Source organism: Elaeis guineensis, chromosome 2, assembly GCF_000442705.2.
Source record: "Elaeis guineensis isolate ETL-2024a chromosome 2, EG11, whole genome shotgun sequence".
In the NCBI taxonomy this organism is placed as follows: Eukaryota; Viridiplantae; Streptophyta; class Magnoliopsida; order Arecales; family Arecaceae; genus Elaeis; species Elaeis guineensis.
This window is the reverse complement of record NC_025994.2, coordinates 107,510,301-107,520,850: the sequence shown is the minus strand read 5'-3', so window position 1 is coordinate 107,520,850 and position 10,550 is coordinate 107,510,301. Positions and strand designations below refer to the sequence as shown.

Below are 10,550 nucleotides of genomic sequence, written 5' to 3'. Positions count from 1 at the left end.
ACTTGGAGGATCAAAAAAAAAAAAAAGATGGCTAAATTAATCATTAGGTTTCCCTTAAAAGAAAAGAATAAAACGTTAATTACTGGAGGGGAAGGATGGGGAAGGAAAAAGGTTAACATGATATTTGATGGATGGTTGTAATCTCACGTTAGAAAGGAGTTCGAGTCTGGGAAGATTGTTGTGATTTCTATGCATTTTATTGTTATGATACATTATTGTAATAATGCTTAACAAACAAATGATAGTCATGAAGGTTGTCCAAGTTGTAGAAGATGGTGGATGCATCTATCATCCTATGATAAAGAGAATTAAGAAGAGAGGTGGATTTAGTTATGAATCACTGCCAAACAAAAGCTTCCATTTTATAAAGATCAAAATCACACTGTTGTTCTCAAGTATGTTGCAGATTAAGATACCGCTTTCGTCGCTTAAAGGATATATCCATATTTGCCATACCTCTCCATACTATCTGGTACATAACATATTATACCATACCACTACATTGTACTATACTATCGGCATACCAATATTATAAAAAGATAGTACCGGTACTTGGTCCGGTATCAAAACAGTGAATCTTGTTTACAATAAAAGTATTCAATATATACCACCTCAAACAACCTCAATGGTGGCCCGTCTCACATTTAGTTTTGGCTGATTCGAGGCTCTAGGCTTCATTCTCCAGTAACCACACATACTCGTCGGTTAAAAATTAACTTTGATGGATTTGTGTTCTGGCTTCGCAATTCGGGATCACGAGGGAAGCTATGAACTGTTGGTTTCATTCGTATAACCATGGCCTCTGTTCAATTTACTCTACATCGCTTTACAATCTCTTCTATATGGCTCAAAGGCGTCTCAAAGACAAATCTCTCTTGGCTGACAATGGCACAAGCATGTGACACTTTCCATCATAACCTTGAGAATCTGATCCATCTATAAGAAACATGGCTTGTAATGTTCAATCAACTACTTTCTGGACTGATTACTTTCTTTATGATGCGTGGATGAAAGCTCAGGCTGATGTCTCTTTTCCTTAGTTTCATACGTTTTCGTCTGTTAGCTTATAGTTTCTTGCAGTTGGGGGCTTTGCCCATCTTTCTAAAATGAGCTGCTCCATTCAATAAATATAAATCAGATTCTCTAAGATGTTCTTTAATTCAAGGGGTCTTATGATAGTTTAAATCAAGTGGTATGACGATCCATTACAAGATATCTCAGCTACAACTAAATGTCTTGTATTTTTACTATTTTTTATCATCTGTAATTAAAATCAGACATAAATTTTGACATCATTCTAACAATCCAATCAGTATATTAAACCTGCGTGTCCATGTAGTGACAAATTATTTACAACAGAACGGATATGCCGTGCATCTCTACCCAAAAAAAAAGTTGAAAAATAACATTCAGTATCACAAGTTCCAAACCTCCTCCCAATTAGAGTAAGTCTCACATAGATTTCATGCACGACAATATCTTCAGTGAAGGGCCATGCTTCATTCCTCTGAAAAGCACAAGGTTATGCTTCATGTAGACACAATGTATCTGCATGAGAACCGTCCAGTCCAAGTACCAGAAGTTGCACATCTCCCCGAGCCTCCCGTATTTCATGCAGGACAAGTACTACTTGAACGGGAAGGCTGTGCTTCATGCCAAATGATCACGAGTGCTATCAAGGGGCTACTGGGATATACATGAATATCATGCACTGTAGCAGCTCTATTAGCCCGCTCAGCATGCATCTTTAGGGATCTGTCGAAGTCCCAACCTAAATCCTACGTCGGCCTATTGATTTGCAAGAAGAGAGAAACTACCTATGAAGATCTTCTTTTTTTTTTTTTTTTAAAAAAAAATATCGCACCTGATTCGAAATGGGAGGTGTTGGACTAATATATGACCTATGTTTGTATGGGCAGCCCAGTCCATGAATCAAGTAGGAATTCCGCTTAATCCTGCACTATTAACCGAATCCAAAAAAAAAAAACAAAAATCTTTAATAGATTCGTGCTCTCTCACTTGCATCCATCTTGCATCACCGCATGGGCTTCACTCATAGTCAACATGAAATCAGGAAATCTTTTTTTTTTTCTGTTTGTTTCTTTGCACTGTCATTGGCCGCAACCTCCAAAGCATCCAACCACCTTCCATCGAGAAATTATATCCTACATTGGGTGTGAAAACTGAACGATACACCAGGCCAACTAAATTTCACCAAATGTGTAAGAGGAAAAAAAGAAAAGCAAGGGAGCGCTTTCCTTCACCCCCTTCGTCCTTTCCCTCAAACTCTTTCCTTCACCTCCACTAATCCTATCTTCCCCTTGCCTCTTCTCCCTCAAAATCCTAACCATGCCCCTCTTTTCCCCCTCCCATCTCTCTCTGCTAAGTGCCAAGTCCACTCTCTTCAACCTTGTCTTCTTTCCTCTATCCTTCCTTGCCAACCTTATCGGCACCCTTGTTGCCAAATCTCTCTCCGACAACCTCTGCTTCTTTACCACCGCTAACCTCCACGTTGCTCATTGCGGCCATCAAATCCGTGATCTCATGGCCCTACTTGCCACTGTCTCCCTCTTGTTCTCACAGCCTTGTGGTCTCCCAATGATCCATGGAGATTGAGGAATCCATCCCCATCCCGATCCAAGTCATGGCCATTAGAGGCAGTACTATGTACTCGATATGCCCTCCGGTGTTGGAGGCTCTCCGACGATCCAAGGCAAAGCCACAGTCGGCTGCCACGTTGTCAGAATGAAAACAAGATAGGAGAGAGGAGTGGAATAGACCGAAAGCCCCCCCCTTTTTTTTTTTTCCCCTTGTAGTAATATATCAAGATGATACACGTGGTTGAGAGAAGCTAGCATGCTGTATCGCTTGGCTGGTACACATGTTATATAGAGACGGTAATTTTAGTTGACTCACTAAATTTTTGATGCGGTCCGATCCGGTTTAATTTTAATAAAATTAATTTTATTTAATTTAATTAAAATTTAAAATAAATATAAATTTAAAAAAAAAGTTTTAAAATAAATTTGAATCAGATACAAATAATGATATTTTTTATGTCGAATTTCATTCGATGTCATCTAAATTTTTATTTTAAAATTATAATTATTTTATAATATTTATATAATAAATATTTTATCTAATTCAATCTAATTAAATTTTAATTTTTTTATCTATTCGATCTAAATCTTGATTCGCATGGAATGGAATAAGTATATATATGAATTTTTAATTATGAGACAGGCATCGGATGTTATATCTCTTTTCTCTGGCACTGGGGATGGTAATCGTATGGGATCGGATCGTAAATAGATCGGATCAATATGAATCGAATCAAAAAATTATCAATCTAAATCTGATTTATTTATTAAATGAGTGAAAAATTTAAATCTGAACTCAACTTGTTTATTAAACAGTTAATCCAAACCATTTAATCTATTTATTAAATAGATCAAATTTAATTAAATAAATTAAATAGATTAAATAGATTAAAGAGGTTAAACAAAGCAGATTAAATGGATTAGAAACAGATTAAACAGATTTTAAATGTGTTAAACGGATCTTAAATGGATTAAACATATTAAACAAATTAGATTAAATAGATTAAAAATAAATTAAATAAAATAAATAATTTAAATAAATTATTTAATTTAATTCGATCTAAATATTAAATAAATTAGAGATTTAAAATTTTAATTTAATTTAATTATTAAATAAATTAAATGAATTAATTCGTTTATAATCTATATCTGTTTAGTGTAAATTTAAATTTATTTACGATGGGTCGGATACGGATTAGATCATATTTTATCAGCTCTGGGCACTGGTTTTTTATTTTTTCTAGAAAAAAAAAAAGGCCGCCGCTTCGGTTCAGCGAAGGTTTCGGCGCCAAATGGCCCTCGCCACCCGCGAACGCTGTCAATTCCGTCGCCAATGGTTTGTGAATTATTCCGTCTCTGTCTGCTTCTCTTCTGGCTAAATTTCTAACTTTCTTTTCCCCTCTTTCCTCAGTTTCTCATCTCTTTCTCTTTTGATCCGTTCGGGAGGATGAGACTGGAGAAGGGCTAGAGCCTCTGTTCGATTACAGTCGTGTCCAGCCCACGGATTTCCTCTCCTTCGATGGTCTTCTTCTCTCACTCTCACTCTTCTCTCGTCCAAGATTTTTGTTATGTAATTTTTCGGATGTTTTCTCACTTCTAGGGTTTGATTGGCAGATGAATACATGGGTTAGATTCCAATTTTTCCTGAGATGAAGCGAAAGAAGATCGCTGATCGTACAGTGAGTTGCGTCTTGTTCACATTAGTTTTTTTTTTTTTTTTTGGTCGTTTTGTGGGATTTTTGGGTCCGTTAGATCCTTCTTTTTTAGAATTTCTTGAATTTTAAGGCGGAGGAAAGCCGAAGGGATGTTGTTGTTCTAGATGATGAGAAGGGTGGAAAGGAGGGGAAAATGAGGATTAGTTTTGCCTTCTTTACTACCAAGGATCCCCGGTTTAGGATTGGCATTCCAAGAGGATAAGACTCTTCGGGAGCTGAGGTATACTTGAAACCACATTCATTTTGCACTTCAAGAACTTTGTATTTTGTCTTAATATTTAATCTTGGACCTTTTGGTAGCTTCATATACTTTCGTCGAGTCTTCTTGCATGTCTAGGGTTTTGCTTTGAGGAGAATGTCTTTTCAGAGCATCTTTTCTTCACATTACCCAACCCTCTGTCATTCCAACTTAGAATGTTCATGAAACCTCATTCTTCAACCCGGGTATTGCCCCCTTTAGGTTCTTTTTACTGAAAGATTTCGAAGCTCCGAAAGCTTCATGGTTTATGTCTGACTTCAAATTATTAGGCTATCTGATCCCTTTCTTGGTTTTCCTAGGATTGATCGTACACTGTTTTTTATCCCCAAGAAATCGGAAATCTGCATAATTTTGCCTTATTCGTCTCAGAAAAATTACCCCATCTTTTAAACAAACTAGCCTGACTCATAAAGTCCCGTTTCCTTGATGGTTGAATCGTTCAACTCTATGTTACATTTGCCCGAGATTATACTGTAACTGATAATGGAGAGAGATCTACATGCCAACTGGGCATGTTGGCTTAATGGCAAGCCCCTCTTTAAGTGCCTTTGCCCAGTACATTTGCCATTGATATTTTATCAAGCTAACTGCTGGTAGTCAAATTTGTTTGTTCTTTAATGGAGCTTTCTCAACTTTGTGTAGTCTTGCAGTTTTCCGGACTGATTGCTTGGGCTTTAATAATTAACATAGGGACCTTAAAGATCTTATTTATAGTAAAACTGCAATCTCCATGATAGTTATTATAACAAAAGATGATATGCGGATTGTTTAGAACAACCAAATTAAAGATATTTTTTCCCTATGTAATTCCCTCACCTGCAGTATGTGGAGTGTCGTGCTAGGGTGATTTAATTGCTTGTATCATTCCCGTTTGGGGGATCTGAAAAATTTTGACCCACTAGTTCTAAGAATTGGCACAAATTTTTGGAAGCTCAATGAGTGGCTTTGTATTTCTCATATCAGATAGTCTTCAGCAAGGTATTAATAGTGGCTTTCAGTTAATCAATGAACATTGATTAGGGGCATATTTGATTGTTGAATTGGGAAAATGCGAGCACCTAGACTCTTCTTTTTTCTTGTTATCATTATCCATCTGCAATAATTAACCAGTGATCCAAAACTTTTTAATCAAATTTGGTCAGAGTTGGTCATTGATGTGGTGGGAATTGCAAACATGATGGCTCACAAATATATACAAGAATGTAATTAGTCCATTTGAAGACCATATGAACATCAAGCTAGATGACCTGTTTTCTGAATGGCATCAACAAATAGTGACCTGATCGTTTGTGATTGATTGAAACAATGTGACAGTGATCTGAATTCAGGTTGAAGGAGTATAATACACCAAACTATAGGCTGAAACCATGTCAAGAACAAAGGAGAGACTTACAAGAATGATCTTGTTCACCTGTTGGTCACTTAAATTCATTTCAGTTTTATTTATACACAAATTTTATAGTTGAAATTCATTATGAATGTTGTTTCTCACACTAAGATCACATAACATGTCTGTAGAAACCCATCATGGTGAATTATGCAGCTTAATTCTATACTCTAGCAAGTATATTTTCTTATAACATGGGTATTGGTAGGCTTCTCGAAAAACTACAAAATTTTTGATGATGTGTTGCTAAAAATTTATGTTTCTATTAGAGCCATGGTATGCTGGGTTGAAAAGGTGTTGTCATAGTTTTACAATTTGATGTGCAAGAAGTTCTATACAATATTGCTGTCTTTCTAGGTGTCACATGAGGAGCCTTGGCACAATAGTAAGGTTGTTGAAACTTAGGTGTCATGAGTTTGAAAAATGAAAACAGTCTCTCTGCATGCAACGGTCAGGCTGCATATATCTATCCCTCCTTGGACTTTGCAGTGGCAGGAGCCTCATGCATCGGGCTGTCCTTTTTTTTAGGTGTCATGAGTAAGTGAGGAACACCAGTGTCATGGACATCCCTGGCAATGCCACTTTTGAGCACTGCTAAGCAAACTCCAAAATGCATGTGGAATGGGAGCAAGTCTTTTTTGTTTTTCTTTTTTTTGTGTTTGTGTGTGTGCGTTGGGGGGGGGTGTTGTTACATGGGGGATCGTGGTGTTTTCCGGTACCAAAATGCTTACCATGCCTTCAATAGTACAAAGGAAAACCAATTTGATGCCCATTTGGAGTACATTCTAGGCTCCAATCTAAATAAGTGAGGACGTCCAATAGACTGCCAAGATGACAAAATTTAATCTTCATTTTCTACATCCATCCTTACATTTGTAGAATCGCCTTGGTAAATGTCTATGTTGCTATAGGTAGTAACATCATGCATCCTCTATGTCCACCTAAGCAAGCCCAAGCAACATTCTCAGTTTATTCAAGCTAGGAGAATTCGCAAGATTCCTTTACCTACCAAAATCCAATTCTTCCGGACAGATACTATAATAAAATTCATGTATAGGAGAATCTGGCCAAACATAACTGCCCAGATCCCCCTTGCTGCCACTTTGCTGAAGATCTCAGGTAACAGTGGACCACCTTGCTCCCACTTTACTCATGGTCTTAGGTAACCATCAACCACCTGCTGATTTGTTGCTCCTCTCATTCCATTTGACTGAATTACTTGAGATGCATGTGCCATAAGAAATCTTAGAGCCACCCACTAATAGTAATAGAACTCTATTCAAAGTTGAAAGACAAAATTGGAGTCAAAGGCTAGATGCATTCCCATCATAAAGCCATTGAACTCTTTTGGGACTGGTCTTTATATGCCCCTGATCAACTTGCCAATTCCATTGCCGGGGTCTCTTCTTCTCCCCTCCCCCTCAGTTTCCTTGGCTTATTGCGCTCCTCTTTTCTTGTCCTCTATGAGAAATCTTGTACCTCCTTCATTTTCTTAATGAAAGCTGGGTGGGCTTTTCAGTTTTTCCCTCCCTTGCTATGAGAGAGAATGAGAGAGGGGGGCTGCTTTACTTCATTTGTTGTGCAAGGAATCTCTAATTTGATGTTTGATTAGCAATAATAACACCTTTTATAGCATTACTAGGATTTGGTTAACATATTATTGGAGTTTTTCTTCAATACTAATAAATATACAAAATTCATATCATGTTCAACTATATAATTCAGCATATCTCCAAAACTTGCTTGACCACCAAGTCTTGAGTATTCAAATTGATAGAAAGGAATTCTGAAAGAGGAAAAAGTTCTTTGAGGCATCTGAATTTTATATTTTATGCCTTGCATATGCAATTCAATGGATCAGCACCCTTGTTTTTGTAGACATGAATCCTTTGGATGTGGAATAATCAATTGGTCTCTATGTCATGTCATGGATGACACTCTAGGCTCAATTTGAATAAAGCTGACGGGATGAAGAATTAAATTGCCAGTTTCATGTGGTGGTCTTTTATAGAAATTTCAGACTAAATCTATTTTTGTTTATGTGATCATCATTCAGATTCGTTAATTCTTCAGGTCTACTCTTTGGTCAATCATATTGTTCATGTTACTACAAGCATTTTTTAATTCTGATGTAACCTGCCAAATATGGATGTGAGGATCTTGTTAATTTTTTTCTCCAATGCACAATTATTAGTCCATTGATTTAGGTTCCTGGTCTATAAAAAATAAAGTTTCCCCTATTATCATCTATGGCGAAATATTTATTAATCATTATGCGATTTGTTTCTAATTTTTCAGCATTATGTTTAAAGAAAATAGATATACTTTGATGCAACAATATGTAATTCTTAATTTGCCTTAATGTTGTAACTGATTAAAATGTCCTATTATTTAGACTACAGATGCAGGAGTTGGTATCATTAGCTCAACTAGGTCGTGATGTGTTGAGAGCAGTAGTGGAGTCTGCCAAAAGTGAACTTAGTAGTTCTGGGAATGCTGCGGAAGCCATAGGAAGTCGGTCATCAAAACCACAAGTTAAAAGAAAGAACATTGTTATCTCTATTCAGGGAAATGATAGACAAAAGCAGGTCCGTGTTTATTCAGTACTACTTTCTACGCAATTCTATGTTAACTTTAGTTCTACATTTCTATCTAGTGTTTATATGTTTTAAGTCCACATTGTATATTCTTGAGTTATGTTGAATTGTTGATAGGGAGCCCAAATTTTAGCACATATGCATTGGATTCATTTACAGTTTCTTGATTATATTGAAAGAAAGGGGGCTCATGCAATTAGAATAATATCTAATATGGTCAAGAATGGAAGCTCTCCTTCTGTTATTTGTTTTTCTTATTTTTGTTTGATTTGTGCCAAAGTGAGTTTTATGTTAGTCCATTCAGGAAAAGTAGGTTCCATTTTCAAGTATTCTTCAAGACGCAAATAAGATCTCCTGAGCTGTTGTGCCTGGGCATCATGGATCATCCATCACCTATAACTGTATACAAAGAGAATTTTCAACACAATAGCCTCAAGGTTACAGATGAAAAGTCTGAGCTGTGCATGCGTGATTCAGAAACAGTTAATCACTTGGAACATGGGAGGGATATGGTTGGTCGTTTGATTGGATTCAGCAAGCAGGGAGTGATTAACATGGTTCTGCACAACATGCTCTGGGGCGGTTAAGTGTATCCAAGCATTGATGGGGTTAAGTTAGGTCAAAAACATATGGTGTGAATACAAAAGTACTTGAGAGCACTTCCATAGTTGTAATTGCAGATAAGGCCGTCGCCTCCGGCCAACCAAGTCTGGTCCACCAAAGGAAACTGTATTTTTGTTAGCTTTAACGCACCTTTCTTTACTGTTGCCATGCACCTTTTCATTTTCAGGGAGGTGCTTGGATAGAGAAGGTGGAGAACTATAGATGAGCGCAACAACTGATGCAAACGTGGTGAAGTCATCATCTTCTAGTGTCGTTAACAATTGGGGTCGGATTCAACATTTTGGCAGGCCTTGGTCTCTTGTTTTGTGTAGAAGCACTTCTAAATGTGTTCAATCCCACCCTTCTGTAAACGACTTCATATTTTTTTCCCCAGATTCCACCTCCAAAATCCACGTACTGCTACTCAGCACCGTACGAAGTCTACATCTACTGATGTTGAAGACCTACGTTAATTGTATGCAGTCCATCGCTCTCGCCTTCCGTTATTGTTTTAAGATCTCATAACTAAACTGATTGGAATTGGTAAACAATGCACCTAAAATTCGCTTAGGCGTCACACGGACAACCCACACCCTATGAGGCAGTGTCCCTTGCCCCTTCTCCCTGACAAGATCCTCCGTCTAAACCTGAACACGACACCTGTCTCCTCCACCAATCATTAGCCAATGCTTGAACCAATGCACATCGGACCCACAACATTTTACGCCTGTTTCGTTCTTTTGCTTTGTTTTAGGGTTGAAGCATGAAGCTGGATCGATGGAAGTCGTATAAGAGAGATGGGCCCGAGTTAGTTAAAGATTTGACGAGGAAGCGAACATGATGGCCCTATCGTTTTCTATTCTTCTCTTTATAAGATGGCTAGCTTTGTTATGCAACGGTAGCTCGGAGGTCAGAACCTTCCAAGCAAAGCAAACATAATCATAAGGTGCCCCCACCCCTAACCGCAGCCCTTAAACCCTGCCAATGACGGCCCCGCCAGACCCTTTTCCCCTACTATGATATCTACGGAGTATGGGCGTGATTGGCCCCTCCTAGGTTCTGGTCAGCGAGTACTTCGATTGTCGGCTATCACACATGTATCCCGCTTGTTTCTACAAGTCAAGGATTTAGCAACATGGTTTTCCCATGCTTCTTGTTGCTACTGTAGTAAGCAATATTTGCAAGGGTTTAGCTAAGCAAGGGTTGCCGATATTTTGAAGGACCATTCTAATCTTTAACATATGTGCGGCTATGCATGTCCATTTTTGTTCGCGTTTGATCAGGTATGATCATGTATAACAATCTAAGACCTCATTCAATATTTTCGTAGCAAATAATCAATATAAAATTAAATATATATTTGTACGGATCTTCACATATTTTTTTCGT

General features: G+C 37.6%; 1 long non-coding RNA gene across 6 annotated transcripts; it reads left to right on the top strand.

Moving 5' to 3' along the window:
- The first annotated feature begins 3,823 nt into the window (after positions 1-3,823).
- On the top strand, positions 3,824-9,306 carry LOC105047428 (uncharacterized). 6 transcript variants are annotated; one of them, XR_012139049.1, is made up of 5 exons: positions 3,824-3,936; positions 4,012-4,122; positions 4,215-4,279; positions 4,368-4,535; positions 8,357-8,802. It is a non-coding gene; the product is annotated as an uncharacterized lncRNA (long non-coding RNA). The 6 variants fall into 6 exon arrangements; XR_012139048.1 differs by lacking the exon at positions 3,824-3,936 and adding an exon at positions 8,863-9,306 and having other exon boundaries at positions 3,943-4,122; positions 8,357-8,549; XR_012139045.1 differs by lacking the exon at positions 3,824-3,936 and having other exon boundaries at positions 3,943-4,122; positions 4,386-4,535.
- Positions 9,307-10,550: the final 1,244 nt, after the last annotated feature.